We start from the raw sequence: 17,518 nt of genomic DNA on the forward strand, positions 1-17,518 counted from the left end.
TAGCACATTTAATACTCACTCACACAGACAACTTATAAAAAGATATATACTATTAAAAGCATTGTTTTGACACAATTCAAGAAAATATAGATTCAAAGTATACTAGGTCATTTGGACACATCTTTCTTCCATTCACTTTAATGGAAGAGATGGACCAGATTCATAGTTGGCTTGCAGTGATACAGTTTCACAGAAGTCAGTTGGACAATATTGGTTTACTTTTGCTAAGAATCAGGGTGTAGATCTCCCAAAAGAGAATCAGTTTGTGAATCAAAATGATACTATGTTGGAAAAATTCAAAAGTACTCTCTTTTGATGAAGACATATTGATTAAAAACCCTGAGCTACACCCTTTCTTTCAAATGTTTCATTCTTACTGGTTTCACCATCTATGACCACCAAAATATTTAACTCCCTTTCAAACTGAAAGAAGTTTCATAAATGCTTCCTACATAAGCAATTTGCAAGTTAACTCGCTTAAAAGATTGCTGAGAATATTGACATCCTCAGAAAATACTACTGTTGAAAACCAAACTTCCCTCAGCAATGTGTTAATTTTGGTAGCGTTTTGTTTCAGCAAAATATCCAAGCAAATATGGTTCAGTAATATCAAATTGTACCAACACTGTAAGAATGTTAAATGATTTTTTTATTTACTTTCTGTTTAATACATTATAGAATACACTATAACATAAAAGAAAGACATAAAAATGAAAACAAAAAATCTTGATTCACTAAAAGAGATTTTTTTAAATGCATTCTTCCATATGCACAAATGTACTGCAGCATACGGTATTTCTTAAGATACATAGTTCTCAACATAATTAGTTGGTATACATTTCAAAGTATTTCACCACTAATGGCTTAGGTTGATTAACTACCCAGACAACACATTTTACTGTACTCCATAAACGTAATACAGAGGTATTAACTCATGAGATGATGCAAGCTGTCAGCAAAGCTATGATCTATTATTCACTGTAACTTTTTGTCTTCTTTATCCTTAAATAGCACACTTTAAAAAAAGAGGTCAATTAAAAACTTTAAAAACCAAAAAACTCAGACCTTCATGCCAGGACAGTTTCTCAAATTACATTATTCTCCAAGAGCGAACTACTAGGAGACAGGCATTTTTTCCAGGATACAAGGCAAGACAATTTCTATAAACTCCTCCTTCACCATACCAGAGACATGACAAGAAGATTTCTGAATAAAGGAGAAAATTACAGGAGAACTTTGGGACTGGCTGTTAGATCTGGGCTGAGGTGGGAGATACTGACCTAATCCTTCTATGATGCCCTCTAGGCACATTTCGATAAGAACCACAAATACATATATAAAAAAATATAGTACAACCTACAACCAGAAAAATCTCTATTGCTCTGGATGCAAATCCTTCACAATGACGATTTTAAAACCTTCTTAAAGAACCTCCCTACTCAAAAAAACTATTCACAGCTATGAAAGTGTTTTGATGCACTATTGTCCAAATCTACATTGAAGTTCATTAGAACATAGGCTGTGTCTCTCTACAGGCTTTAATATCGTCCTTGGTCTTCTTGATACAATAATTGTAACAATACAGAATTGATGGAATAAAACTAAGAATGTAAAGACTTACGATACCATGTGCTAGAATTCAGTATATATTAGTAGTATTGTATAAAGCCAGTGTGATTTTAGAGAACAGAACCTAAGCATATGGATTTTTATTTCCTTCTGATAAATAATATGAACTGGAAAGAATCACAAGGTGAAAGAATGACAAGGTTAAATGCAACATAGTTAGAAAAGAATTCACATTTTTACCCCTTTTCTGTCACTGGGGACAGCACTCTCTTTAACTATGTCTTTCAGGTCTATCCACTGCGTTATCTTTGACAATGCTCTTTCTAGTTACTCACTCTAGTTACTCTAGTCAGGTTGTATCTTCAGCTTGCAAATCCTTTTTGCTCCTCATCTGCATAGGTATTAAAGTATGAATATGCTCAACTCTCCTAACCATATTTCTGGTGCCACCAACCATCAGTTACTCATTTGCACCCTGTGCTCACTAATTCTTGGCTTTGTCTTTCAGATTCCCACCCAAACAGGAGTATTTCAAGTCCAATATTTGCTTTTAGTTTCACTGTGGGACAACTAACGGTCTTGCCAGTGGAAATTATTTTGTGCACCATTGAGTGTAGCTTTGCCAGTCCTTTATACTGCTCATTTTTCTGTGTTTATACTTGTGGACAGGCTATTAAATTAATATATGAAGTGCCCCTGGTGCATTCCAGCTATTTGCTATATAGGCAAATTTTTCAGGGACAGGCTGGCAGAATTTTCAGACATTCTAGGAGTACACAAAAGCATTGGCCAACAATGTGTTGGGAGAATCACATCTGAATGATACAGTAAATTAATTGATTGAGGCCTTGTTGTGTGTGCAAGCACAAAAGCAAACATCATTTCACAAGAAAAGTGTCATGCAGTGGCACCCAACTGTTCACATGAGACATGCAAACAGCTTGTCTCAGCTATCGGGCACCATGGTATCTGGTGGACGATGCTCCTACCAGACAGTTTACTCCTGCTGTGTCAGTTCCCCCAGACTTCTCAGCCGAGCTGCGTTCGTGGATAAGCAGTTTGAAACTTACAGAAAATATTCCAGCTACTGATGTGAACCTCCTATGAAATCAAACACACCCAATGCGGCTGGGAAAAAAAATTGGTTTAAGACAATGGGATTCTCAGCTTCTGATTCACCTGTTCCTATATCTTTCTGCTAGAGAGCACCAACACATATATTAACTGCACAGGTAATACTGTGCAGTTCTGAAGAGAATCTTGAACATAGAGTCAAGTTTACCTATGACAATACAAAAAGCACATGCACAAAGATTTGACCATTTACATATTTTGTTTGTATATAGTATGAGCATGTTATAGTTATAACTCTATTATATTAATATACACATATGTTAATATATTAAGGACATGCTACACCTTTTTTTTAACCTGGTGCAAGAGTAAACCACTATTGTGGAATACCTTGAATGTTTTTTCCTGCCATAGCCTATGAAGGTTAACTTGGAAAATAGAGAGATACACCAAAGATTTCAGTGTCGTCCTAGCAATGACATTATAGTGGTTCATTTGGAGTGCTAATGGCAGGGTATTGCTGTTTTCAATAAATTTGCATGGCAATACAGAATTATAGAACAAATAAGTTGGAAAAAACCTCCAAAGGCCATCTGGTCCAATTCCTGCTCAAAATAGGGCCCACTGTAAATGCTGTCCACAGGACTGAGTCATATTGCACAGCACACTATTCCTATTTAGGTAGAGACAATTCTTAAAAAATTAAACGGGCCGTGGGCATTGATGAACGATTAGACAATTCACCCATTCAGAAAGGATTCTTGTGAGCATGATGGGTCCAGCATCAGTGAAGTTAAGGGACAGAAGAATAGCTGAAGTTGTCACCTCCACATCCCACGTGTCAGTTTTAATAAGAGCTCACTCTTACATATTTGCTGTTTTGTGGACTGTGAAATTCTGTGGACATACTGTGCTGATGTGTTGCAAGTTTCTAAAATGTCTGATGTGTGGGACTGTTGCGGGTTTTTTTAATATATTTTGTTGTTGTGCTTCCAGCAACGGTGGATGGATAATCTTTCCGGAGTATCAAGCCTGATTATATTGGGTAAAGGCTGATTTTTTTGCCAAATAAAATATAAATGTAAATATAAATCTGTGTGTAAGCTAATCTGGAGACAAGAAGTATTATTTAATTGGCTTGTGCTAATAGCTTGCTATTTTTATATTTTAATAAAACATCATAGCACAGTTGTGACTTTTCATGCCCTTAGTTGAGTGGAGAATAGCACATGCTTTCACAAACATAGACCTTTGGTTTTTTACTTACAAATCTATGCAAGTAAGAATTTGCAGACAACACAGTAAGCTATTTTGCCTGCTAATAACAAGTTGAAAAGCTTTGTAATCTATAAAATAAGAGGAGCAAAGAGCAAAAAAAAAAAAACCTCAAAACAAAAAGCTGCAAGGCGCCTCAGAAAGAGTTGTTTCAGTTTACAGCTGTAATCCTTTTATTTTCCTTTTCCCTCCTACATTTTACTATATGTTCTGGTGGTGTGCAGTGATTGCCTTCTATAGTGGCTAGAGCCATGTATTTCCTTCTTTCAGAGGACCTTTGTTATCTTCTGCGTTGTAAAGAAGACCCCTTCTGGAGAAAAGGGCATTGAGAGGTAATGAATTTAGCATGGAAAAGACATCACAGAGCAAAGTCGCAATATTATGATACTGCTAGAACACTCATTAATCTCATCTCACTATAAGTGCTTGAGATATTTCATATGCACCCAGCCTTGCAACCATTTCCTGGACTATTTGCTTTTAACGCCTTGCTCCTTTCTCTGTATACCTCCAGCACTCCTACTTTTTATCTCAGCAACCATGAACTCCTCACCTTTGCCTTCAAGACCCTGCTCCTGCTAGCTCTCAAGGACTAGCAAAATGTTGCCTACATCTTAAATTCACAAACAAGCATTTTCATATTTCAAGTCCCTGACAGTGGCTAGGCAGCCGGAGCCCAGAGATCACTGCCACACATGCAGCTCTGCATTGCCTTGCTGTTTCTTTGTGCTTCCTCTGGTTGCAATGGACCTACCAGTTGTGTTTGTCTTGTACTTAAAAGTTGTGAGTTGTGTGGTGAAGGATTGTCTTCCTTCTGAGTCTTTGCAGAGCGTGTAGTACAGTTGGGTCAGGGACCACTGTGCAATACTATTACAATGTGCAATAGTAACATACAACCGAAAGGTAATAGATAAATATTTGCTCACCAGAAGCCAATAAATGTAATGTTTATTGCCTATCCTCATCAGTAAAAATAATGAAAAGTACTTAAGACAACAAGACTCACTTTGAATATTTGCTAATAGAATTTAAAAAACTGATAGCGCTGTCATTTACTTGCTAACATTCCCCTGAATCAAAAATTACTGCTTGTTGTGAACACTTTGATGAATTCAGCCAATTGTTAATTTATAGGGTTGTCTAGCTTTGAATGGATTTATGTACAAAAATGCTTAAAAAATTAAAGAATATTTGCAGAAATATTGTCCATAAAGTCTTTATTTGCATAACATTGTGTCCTCTATGGGGGATGTGTAGTGTACTCTGGTACTCGGTGATTTATTGCTGTTCATTTAAATGACACTTGCTGAATTCTGAAGGACTTTCGTCTGACATATAGCATTTCTTTTCTAGTCCTTAAATACATGCACATTCACACACAAAAACACATTGAACAAGACAGATGTATTAACATTTGTTAGCAGGTCAAACTAAAACATTATCAAGGATGCAGTGTTCTCTTTGACCTGCTAACACTTAAGCAAGCTGCAACAGCCCTGTATAATTCAGATTGTAATATGCTTTACTTAACCTTTGTTAACTAACACATGAAGGAACAGCTTTTCCTTTTAGTGAGGACAAAGCATGGTATTTCAAAAGGGCTTATGTGAGTTGAGAGTAAGGCTCTGTACACAGTTAAATCCCACATTTGACTGCTGAACCCATTCTTTCCCCTTTCTACCCAAATCCACATGGAAACAAGAAAACAGAAAAAAAATGGCTGAATTGAAACTACTTTGAATTATTTTCCATACCAAAACCAAAAAATGAAGACATCTTTTCCCATTTGTACAAGATGTTCCCTAGGTGACAAAATGAAACCTCTAAATGCGCTTGTCAGGAAAGACCAAGGAAATTAAGGACTGGTTCACAAATCTGTTGCAAGATAAGCTGCACTGGCTTATCCACTAGTTCAATCACTGCAGCACATCCTATAATGTCCAAACTACAGTTCTTGCCTCTGCTTCTGGTTTTGAGGTCAGACTTTTCTGACAGTCCTCAGCAGAGCATGCCCTCACCAGAGTACTTCTGGTACTTCTCAGAGTACCCTGAGACGCAGGTAAAGGTCCTCATCACCGCAGAGGAGTGTAACTCCTCTCCTGGTTCTGTTTCAGGGGTCCTTTAAGCAGGCTGCAAACTGCAGCAGCTTCTGCTGCAGGGATTGTCAGAGCTCTACCCCAGAAGAACAAAGTCATCCACTCGGAGGAAAAATTACTTCGTTCAGACCCACTCTTTGCCAAACACAGGTCTCTTCCGTCTGGATTCAGTAGCCCAGTCACCACTCTTACAACTTCTTCTAAGCCTTGTGAGCCTCCTAAGCCTTTTCACTGTGGTCTGTGATTGCACTTGACCTTTGTATAGGAAATACAAAGAGAGTGGGGGAAGGAAAGAGTCCTGCCAGACGCAGTCTGTCCCTAACAAAAATATCAGTAAAAACAAAGTTACCTTCACCCTCCCAGCATTGTTCCCGTATTTTCAGGAAACAGAGTTTTTTCTCGAACGCTGCAGAAGTGAGTGGCAGGTGTGAGTGTTATATGAATCTGTGAAAAGGATTTATTAAGTGACTGATATTCTATACACAAAACCTTTAAGTCCTTTCTGCAATGTTGAAAAAGCCGTGCTTCCAAAATTTCTAATTATGTCTACTTTAACAATACAAGAAAGACTACAATTCATAAACAGGTTTTAATTTTCAAATCAGCTCAGCCACAAGCAGGGTGATCTCACATTTCTTCTTCACTTACCTGGTTTTCCTACGATCTCAGACAGAGTCATGTTCTCCAAGCCCACTGCTGCTTTAAGGAAACATTTCAGTTTGGATAAAGTATGTGGCTGGCTTTTTCAAGACCATCTGAGTTTAGACAACCTGGCAATTAAATCCAGGATTGCAGCAATTAATGATCCCTCATCCTGCTTTGTCAAGAGGCCTTTGGGAAGCCACCTTGACATTTAGGATTAAGGGACTGACCAAGAGGTGCAGCCGTTATGTGCTGAAGACCTTAAGCAAATAAAGGCTTCAGCTCATAAGCTTTTCCATGCAGAAATGCTGTAACATGCATGAACAAACTTCCAAGGTGTCCCAAATTTCAGGTGTCAATCAAGGTTTTCAAACATGGCTCTAAACTGTGTGGCTGAAACCACACAGCATTATACCGGAGCTTACAACAGTGCTAAGGGAGCATTAAATCCACACCTGATCAAAGACCCTCACATCACCTCCAAGACATAGGAAGACAACCACCCCGGTGAGTCAAATGAAAAATGTGGCATTAACACTAGTAAATGAAACAGCCCAGGGAGAGCTCAGTGGCCCTGAGGCCAGAGGGCACAGCTCAGCTCATGTCCCTACAGCTCCTCCTTATTGGCATAGCCATGGAGATTAAGCAAACTGCCAAATATACAGAGATACATCATAAAGACAGCTTAGAGCATGGATAATTTTTATTTCTGCATGACTTCTGCTTACTTGACTACCCTTCACCTCCAAATCACCCTAATTCATCCTTCTTTCCAGTAACTCAGTATATGGAGCCAAAGGAAAGGAGAAATTCCCTGCAAAGCTCATGCTAAATATTTTCTTTAGGTAAGCAGGCTGACTCCCTGCAGGTGGAAAGCATCATCCTGGAGAGTCCAGCAAATTTTGGGGAACATCAGAGATAAAAGCTATTCTCACAGAGCCCTTGTGCCCCTTATCTGTCAGGTGGTCTGGGGGACATTATTCCACACCCTCACTGTAGTCACCTACTGTGTAAAGTGCAGATGTGGCTCTTAATTCAGTTCCACAGTCTATTAGTTTTCCAACACCTTCCCTCCTGGCACTTGGAAGTAAATCAGTCTCCCCTCTTAGCCTGTATCCAAATCCCCATGTGTAGAAAAATAGGTCTCCATAAGGTATAATTTTGAAATGTAAAATGAAGGCTAGAGAGTTCAAATGATCTAACTTGAATGATCTAATGCCAGTAATTTACTTGAAGAAATTTGTAAGAAATAAAACCCTAAATTTCTTTTTGGTTTTTAACAACACAGTTAATTGCAGGATTGGTAGTCCTGGATGGCTCATGGTATTGGGCAAGAGGACAGTTGAAGATCCAAGAATGTCTTGGATCATACCTTTGATCTTCAGATCTAGTCTTGGACCATTCTGGGACCTCATACAAGTTTGCTGACTGGGACAATTTCAGACATAACTGATACTATGACCTAGACTTAGCTCAAAGCACTCCAGCCTTATAGGCAAATCTGATTTTACAATATCGGTAAAATGGATTCTGCCAGGGAGGACCTCAGAGAAGCAGTGAGATTTCTGGTGGGAGCCTCTGAACTGAAACACTGGGATTTTAGGAGGTAGATGGGAATGAGTGCCTGGGAGGGGATCCTGCAGTTTGAAGGGGCTCAGGAAGCTGTGCCCATGGCCTTCCTCTCTTCCCACTGCCCACTGCTTCCCTATCATTTTCTTCCTGCGTACAGTCAAACCACTGAAAAGTTAATCAAAAATCACTCCAGTGTGGATCAGAATTGTGAAACAGCCTGAGAAACCACCATCTTCTGTTTATTTTATTTTCTTTTCCAGCATTAATCCCCAGGAGGGCTACAGCTCAATCTCACTTTGTGATGCAACCTGTCACTGGCTTGAAAGCAGACAAAATGAGGCAGGAGGGGGAGGTAAGAGTTGTTGTAAAAAATGAAGATATTTCTCAAGACCCTCCCCTGGAGGCCCTGGAAGATGTTAACATAAGGTCTCCTAGTGGCTAGGGCCAGTGCTGGAGGCAGATCAGAAATAATAAAATAATCTTAGAATAATAAAAGCTGAGACAGCTTGTGTAACTCATCATGTCCCCATCTTTAAAAGTGCCAGTATGAAAGGGCCACTAAAGAAAAGACCTTCAGTTTTCTTATTTAAATACATGACTTACAAAAGATATCAATACTAACCAGATACCTGTTTTACTGCCCAAAAGCAACATTTTTTCTAAAGGACTTTCTAAAGTGAATACAGCCCTTGGGGAATATATATTATTGTTCTATGTGTGAAAATTCTGGTTCATGATGGGCTTAAAACACTCTCCAACACAACTATTATTTCCTTCCTCAGGGTGTTCAGAACAATGGTGATTGCATGCAAGGAGAAGGTTTCAATATCTGAAATACAGTCTGTGCTCACAAAGTAAATAGTTTTCTTAGCATTTACAATCTCTCCTTCCCAACTCCCCTGGCTTATTAAGGAAATAATTGACAAAACTAAGCTAAATGAGGAAGACTTAAAGGAGAAGACAGACCACCTAAAAGCACAGCCTAGGAAAAGTCTTTCCAGGTAAAGACTGAAATCACTGACGGATCTCTGATATTCAGCACAGCCAGAACTTCCTCCCCTAGCTTTCAGCCCTTCTTCAATATATATGATGACTTATCAAATAACATTAAAAAATTACTTAATTTCTTGGTCAGATCTCCTTATAAGTAACATGGGGACAGTAACAATATCTATTCTTACCTGTTTCTGAGTTCCTGGTGCTCCATGTATCAACATCTGTAAGCATTTTGTCATCATTTACCCAGTAGTTTACATTCTGAATTTATGTAAGTTTTTTCTTTGACTTTGTCAGGAATTACTATCCATGAAGAAAAATACAATTTAGAAAAAAAAATCTTTAAGGCCAACTTATCATAATATTTATCTCAATAAAAGCCAACAAGTTGCTTTTTTATTGCTGTGTTGCAATAGCTATTTGATATTCCTAGTTTTAGGTACAAATTGCAATTCTATTGTGAAGTTATGAGACATCTCATTAAAGTTTTCAGCCCAAACAAAAGCACTTGATTAAAAAGATATTGAGTACATTAATACTCATAACATTGATAAGTTTGTTTGGCTCTTTAGGTCATAGGGTTTTTTTGGTGTCACTCTCTTTATCATATTACTAAATACTCAGCACCTGAATATTTTTTAAAGGAATATGTTATTCTTAATTGCATGTCTGCCTGCTTCTCTATGGCTGAAAATGCAGTAGCCTCTATATGCTAGCCAGCATTTTACATTACAAGTGTTCTCTTAAGGTCACTATACATTCAAATACCCTGGATATCAGCTCAATCTCCACAACGTGTTTGAAGGGGAGCATGAGAGAAGTGGGAAGATGTATTTCTAATATTCCCACCTTCCCCCTTTTCAAATGCATGAATAAGCATTTCTGCTTTTAAGATGTACACTGGGAATCATTGCTTTTATTCCTCAGCAAATCTACCCCAGGACAGACAGGTTGAGCTTGAGCACTCCAAGGACACTATTAACAGTCCAAGGCAACTGCCTCAGTCCTGGCTTTCCTGTTTTTCCTCTCTGTGCAGGGAAGGAACCGAAGTGGTGGGGGAGTATCTTTCCTATACAACTTCACCTGGCATGTGTTTGGCACCAACAACTACATCTCCAGCCTGAACCTAAGACTTTCCAACAGGCACATGTCAATAACACTTTCCCGTGAGAAGACATATAATATTTTTCTTTGGGGTGGGGGTCTCTATTATTGTATTAAAGTTAGACTATTGCACAATTTTGATTACACTGTGTCTGTTTTAATCAACTGCTTCACTCTTTGATACTACTCAAGGAAAAAAAAAAGAAGGAATATAATTTTATCCTTAAATCTGTCATCAAGGGCACCAACTACTGTCTTAATAAACTTGTGTTGAAAACACAAGTTTTGCCAATCTCAAAGGCTCTCACCTCTGAGGTACATTGAACTCATTAGTAATTTAGCAGGAGTAGAGGGAAAAAAGTTCACTTCAGGTACTTTGGTAGACAGAGACAAAGAACAAAGTTCCTTCATCTGTATTAATACTTTAAAAAATAGAATTAATGACCTGAAGCTATGACAGTACCTGGGATGATTTTATGGAGTCAGTGTTTAATTTGAAAACATTCATACACTGAAAATATTTAATGAAACCAACTAGGAACCAATTTGCTTTCCTTTCAATAGAAGGAAAACAATATTAATAAATAAGTAGTCTTAAAGTACGTATTGTTACAAAGCCAGTATTAGACTCATCAGGATCCCCGAGAGAGGCTAAAGCATGGCAGTATCTGCCTCCCGCCAGTGAAATGGGTGATGCATACTGGTATGTATCATGGCCAAGTCCATCTCCATCCCCACCCCAGCTGCAGGCAGCCACTGTGTTTGCCCCAAAGCCCTTTTCACTACTCTGTTTCACTTTTTGCTGTCTTACTGATGGGGGTTCTGCTTATTTTCCTAGTGAAACTTGATGATTCCACTATCAGAATATTTTGTTTTCAAATGCATAACATGGGTCCATACCATTTCCAAAGCCAGGGTGGACGACCCTTTGTATGGCTCTCAAGCAGAGCTGAACAGGATCAACTACTTCAGGTATATTCAAGGGAAGAGAACAAAATCCTCATTTCATATATACCCACCTCCCAAATCAGCTTATGGCTAGTAGCCCTGAATTGTGACAATCTGTACCCTCTAAATCAAAGTTGTATCAAATTAAGTTCCTATACCACATCCCAGAATTGTACAACAGACCTTGCTCTTTCCTAGCAGGCTACTAGTCCACCTAGCTTGAATTTCTTGCCTCCAATAGTCCAGTTGCACTGGAATTAGGTTATTTTCTATAGTAATATTTGTGTAAGATCATTTTTTTATTGTTTTATACAAACAACAATAAATTGAACACCAAAAATCCAGCTAGTCATCATTGCCCATGATGTGTTAACAGCTACATGATTAAATCAAAGGAATAAACATACAGAAAGGTCTTTATATGTGATTAGAAAGAAGGGAAAGGCACCCCAAAAGTGATTAAATGTATCCTATTGTCCTTTATTTTTTATGTTTGGTTTTCAAACAAGTAGTTTTCATGATGAGATCTTTCAAGCCTTCTGCAAAATCCTAGAGAATTAGGAAATTATTCTGTGAGCTGATAAAAATTGTCTGCTTTTGGGGACTCTATAAAATTCACTGGTTGAACATCACTACCTTGATTCACAATGCAAGGCATTTTTAAATAGAATGAAGTAATAAGTATTGGTATTTTGATGACACGATGAAAAAACTGGTATTACAGGTGCACCTTTGCATGGCTCAATCTTTTTTTCTTTTGAGTATCAAAAACAAATACAAAATCACTGCACAATTCCCCCAGTCATACGGTACAGTTCATTCACTATTTTTAAGGTATTTTTCTCCACTTTGGTGTCATAACCCTGTTGTTACCTCTTGTAGAAACCAAAATCTCAATGGCAAATTGTATATGAATGCAGTGAAAGGATTTCATAGCTTTTTTCATACTTCTATGAGATTAATCTCACCCCTATTGGATGCTACTGTGTATAGAGGTCCTTTCATGATAGAGAGCTGGTAGAAAATTAATAGTCAGACTGGAATTTTTATTCCTGAGTGAGTTTTTTACCACATAAGCACAGAATAAGGCATTTTTGTCCTAATTGCTTGAAGTATAAATAGACAAAGCAAAATACAAAATGAAGGAAAGAAAAATGTTGGTTTCAGTGTCAAAACTTTCCCCGTACGCTGGAGCTGGACACTCCTCTGGGTCGCAGACCCTTGCAACACCTGTAATCCAGCTATTAGGGATAACAACTGCATAAAGAGGAAGCACCTAGTTTTTGAGAAAGTACCTAAATTCCTAAGCATGTTTCATAAAACTTTAGTGTCAAGTGACTTGTCTAAAATGACACAGACAGTTTTCAGAAGAAGAGGGGGTCCTGTGAGTCCCAGAAAAATGTTTTAATTACCTCAGCATTCTTCCTCACCGAGAGCTATAAGGCAATAGAATAATTTCATAATAACAGTGCTTAAAAGCTCATCATTTGGACCATGCAAAGTGAAGAATTGTAAACTGACATGTGGAAAGCTGATCTGAATGGAAAGCAGATATTTTTTTCAGTCACTTATTCTCTGAACTGGAAAATTTGAATTCCAAACTACAGATAAATGTAACCACTGGCAACTATTATTTTTAAAATACCTTAAAAAAGATGAATAAATGAGTTTTCTGCTGGCTTGGGATACTAGTACTAAAATGGGATGGTATAATGTAAAAACACTCTGAAACAAGCAAAGTCACATCTTATTTCAGTTTCTTAATTTTACTTGTAAATTTTCACCAACATGCCATAAGTAAACTGCTTACAGGATACTTTAATCATTTACCAGTCACAGTCAAATAAGTGAGATTTCTGGGTAGGGCGTTTGGATTTGAATCCAAATGACAGAATTATTTGGATGTAACACAATTAAGTCTGTCCAGTTATGATGGCTATTTAATGAGCTTCAGCAAGGCAGAAGGGAGTTAGCTCTACCTGTCTAAGCAGGGGTTTAATATGCCATAAAACTAACATAATAAATAATTTAAGTGCTGAAATATTACAAAGCTAAGACTTTCCCACTGACTCAGTAATATGGATTGTCACGCATGGAGACAGCCATTAGAAATCCAACCGATAACAAAGTGAAAAAGAGTAGATCACAATATTTGACTGCTAAATAGTTAAAAATGTGCTGTCTCTCTTCATAGGAATGCGTTACGGTTTGAGATAGTTGTAACTTGCACTTGACAGACATTTTTGTGGCTCTGCCTATAGGTCTGCTCTCCTGTGTCACGTTGCTAGAAGGCACGGTCCTGGGGAAGAATGAATGAATGAATGAAGACAGGGAGCATCTCATAGAGTTGTATAAGAAATCACATGCTGCCCTATTTTAAACAGAAAACCCAAATGATTTCTATCAGACACTAAATTAACCCAGTGGGGATTTCTGACTGTTCCAGGCAGAAAACTACGTTATTCATAAGAATAATTGGATATTCGAGAGATCGTCATGTTTCATATCGTGAGTTGTAAATGTCGGCCCATCCGTAAAGGATTGTCATGGGGTCTGTGTGTCTTTACCAAGGCAATTATGCAGTTGGTTAAGTTCAGCAATGCCCTGAAACCTAGCTTTAGGACAGAGTCAAGGTCCTAAGCCAACACAAGTTGGTGTTTTCAGCGTCGAGCAGGAATGAAGTTGGCAGCACTGCGCTAGGAGCCTGCTCTGTCACTTATGACACGGGCCAGCTGAAAGGAAATGGAAATGATGCTAGAAATAGAGAAAAGCATGGAGGGGAGGGATAAAAGGACCGTCCACCTTTAAGAAGGAAATGGTGAAAATTAGCCTTGAGTTATGGTCCTCCAGGAATTAAGGGAGGGTACGATTTTTACATCTGCTGCATTTTCCAAGTCCTCTCTTCTTTTCGGTGACAAAAATACATAATTCAAAGACAAAACATTTTTCCGCTACCATAAAAAGTTCGCAAGTTATGAGGTAATTGCATTAGCCCGCTGAGAAAAGAGAAGAGTATGCAAGAAATCCTGATTGGCGTTTCTCTGTTTAAAAGGAATTATTTCCCAATACCTGAGCATGCCCAGAGGAGCTAGTCTCTGAGCAGCTGTGAAACAGAACCTTTTTACTTCAGGGTTAGTGCAGGGAGCTCATTAGCACAGCCTCAACCCTCAGCTAAACAGCCTTGTTTGCATATTGAAGCAATAGAATGTGAAGGTGTTAAAAAGGAAGAATTGCAGCCGCTACTCCTGACTGACATGTCTATCTGGGCTCTTGTGTTTACAAGAGAATAACGAAGCTGCCCCAAAGCCCCTACTGGGCCTGATTATTATGCAGAGGCTTCTTAGATTATGTATAATTGATATCCATTTTCCCTCCAGCTAACCAATGGCAGCTCTCAGGAGTAATGCTCACTCTCCTGCATCTTACCAACCAAGCAAACACTGGAAATTGCTATCTTTTACTAGGCTTAATAATTTTTAAAGACCAAAAATTGACATTTACATTTTTCAGAAGCACAGATGACTGCACTGTTGGTGTGGTTTTCCTGTTAATAACAATCAAACAGTGGAGACATTGTATTTAAGTGTGACGCTGGTCTGCGGGTATGTTTGTGTATCATTTCTCTATATTTATACACGCACACATTCAATGGACTGTGTATATAATGTGTGTGTATGTCCCAGTTTTTCCATACATTAACAATATGGTAACAAAAAGCAAGGGCAAGTTCTGAAAGCTTATTTTCTGCCATTTTTGTGAAATATTTGCAAGGTGAATTATGCAGGCAAGGACATTCCTTCAATTACATTTATTGGTCCCCTTTCTGTACTTAGAATAGTTATCTTCATCCTTACAGTTTAGGCCAAATGTTCAATTCCTAAACCTGACACAGGCATGAAATTGAGTAGTGCTGCGCTCATTTTTTAGTGCTCAAACAGTTCTCTGCTGATCCAAAAGAAAATCCCATTGAAGTTTTCCCTCAAAAATGAGATATTACATTTGGCCTTTAAATTACAAAGCAGTTAGGAGACAGGGGTTTTTTATTTCATTGGTCAATTTTTTCTTTTTTTTTGGCCTGGTTCAGGTTCATCCTGGAAAGGATGTTTGTGGGGGAGGATTGGGTAGGATAATTTTAAAAGTTTTGTCTGTAAAGAGCTGATCTTGAAAATGAAATGCTAATAGCTTGAGATAAACAGGCAAAGTCTGTATAACCCTCTCAATGTACCGTACTTCAATCCTGACCTTCAGCCTTTTTGCTGTTTTGGTCCTGGATATCTCTTCAGCACAAACTGTCAGTTGCATGGAGATTTTTTTATCCATACAAATAGTTGCTAGAATAAGGATGAGTCCGGTCCAATCATTTGCATATCACCTTTCTCTCCAGAGGTGAAGACCTAGCTCAGTAATCCTTTCTGCTACCTAACCTTGGCAGAATTTTAATTTTAATCTGCTCTCTGAGGAGATGCACAAGAAAATGCAAGGAATATTAATACATGGGCTGAACTGGGTTGAATGTGAAAAGGTGATCATTCTTCCAGTCGCTTAGATATATACCCATTCAAAAATATAGCCATTATGAGTGCACAAAACCCACTCTCTGCACAGAGCAAGTCAAACTAGCAGAAAGTAAGACCCTGAATTAATTGAACCACTTATACCACCTGAACCCCTACCAAAAATCTACATACTGCTTCCATCCACTGAAGAGCCTGAGCAAAACTAGATAATAATAAGCAAGGAGCATACAACCTTTACATAGCTGATTTTTGTTCCAGCAACTTTTCAGAAACCAGAGGGTAGTCACAAAAAGCTGAACACTTTGCAGCTGCCCTTACCTTAGCATAACTGCCTTTATGTTACGGAAACATAAATAGACAGAAACTGACTGTAACAAAAAAATTTCTGCCAAAAGAAAAGGCAAGTCCCAACAGGCAGTCATCCACATAATGATCTCCTGACCTGTATTTAACAAAAGCTACACACTAGTACTAAAAACGACTGAAGTCAAATAGTCATTTCAGAGTTGCACCTTTGGCCAGTGGACCACAGGACTGCAGTATGCAGTATCACACAAGGATTTCAGGCCACATAATTACATTCCAAGCAGTGTTAGCCCTGCACTGACCATGTAGATCAGTTAAGAGATGCAATAGGTCTTCTTTTTTACAATATAAGCTTCTGCTTTTAACATAAGTCTCTGTAAAGTGGTCACTGCTGCTCTGCAGAGAGCTGACTGGTCACATAGGTCTGTCTCTCCACCTCCTTTCAGGTGCTAACTTTCATTAAAAGAAGCTTTAATTAAATATTAATTTATTACTTATTTATTACATAGTGCTTTTCCATGCCAAGAACTGCTGAGCTTGCCATACAGATACTATTTGATCTCTGGGAGGAAAAGAAGGCGGCTGTCCATGGATAGGAGGGGGACATGATCTATATTGAGATGCAGCCCACATTGTGAAAGCCTTAGGTCACATCCAGTATTTACTGTAAAGCTCAAGAGTGTCTCTGTTATGAGGCATATTTGTGCTGTTCACATCTTCAGTATATGCTTTTGAGATGCTCCTTCAAAGTGTTTGTGGCATTTTGCCATTACCTTTCCTTGAAAAAGAAGTTATTGGGAGGTCAGTTGCACCTTTGCTTTCACATTCACTCTTACACACACTGAAGCACACACCTTCTTTCACTTCCACCAGTGTCCAAAAGAGGCTATGACACTTTCTTTTTCTTCAGAAATATAGAACCAGTGCTTCGGGTTTGGTGTCACCTTCTGCAGGTCTCTCACATGAAGAGGGAGCATGCCTGGCCTGATTTGCTAAGCACTTGTAGAAGCTATCAATAGATATAGCGGCTGGCTTTAATAACACAAAATCTGGACTCTCTCTTATGGGGACATGACTCTTCTTCTTTCTTTTGTTCTATAAGCCTAAAATAAAGACATAAAGCCACCATTGCCCAATCTCCTTCTGGAGAGCAGACTGTGATTGCGTCTCAGAGCAGACCTTGTTTCTCAGGATACTTTTCCTGAGGAGTGATATAATATATACTGAATGTTTTTCTTTTATAATGTAAAATACTTTCCAAAGTCTATTTACCATCATCACAGGGAGACAAATTGTGCTGACTATCTGACAAAGGTCATAATCAGTAAATATGCAAGGTGATGTACAGACTAGAGCTTCGGTCCAGTTTGCTAGATGATCCATCAACAGTAATTAAGAAACAATCATCAAGGTTTGGTC

The 17,518-nt window shown here is 38.3% G+C and overlaps 1 long non-coding RNA gene across 15 annotated transcripts in view; it reads right to left on the reverse strand.

Moving 5' to 3' along the window:
* The window catches only part of LOC142405307 (uncharacterized), a 234,846-nt gene that overhangs the window by 69,461 nt on the left and 147,867 nt on the right, over positions 1 to 17,518 (reverse strand). Inside the window, exon 8 of one of the 15 annotated variants that reach the window (XR_012774137.1) lies at positions 994 to 13,575. The exons of the other annotated variants lie outside the window; for them this stretch is intronic. This is a non-coding gene — a long non-coding RNA (uncharacterized LOC142405307). Of the gene's footprint in view, positions 1 to 993; positions 13,576 to 17,518 lie in introns of those variants that run through there. 15 annotated transcript variants of the gene reach the window in all.

This window comes from Mycteria americana, chromosome 2 (assembly GCF_035582795.1).
Source record: "Mycteria americana isolate JAX WOST 10 ecotype Jacksonville Zoo and Gardens chromosome 2, USCA_MyAme_1.0, whole genome shotgun sequence".
Classification (NCBI taxonomy): Eukaryota; Metazoa; Chordata; class Aves; order Ciconiiformes; family Ciconiidae; genus Mycteria; species Mycteria americana.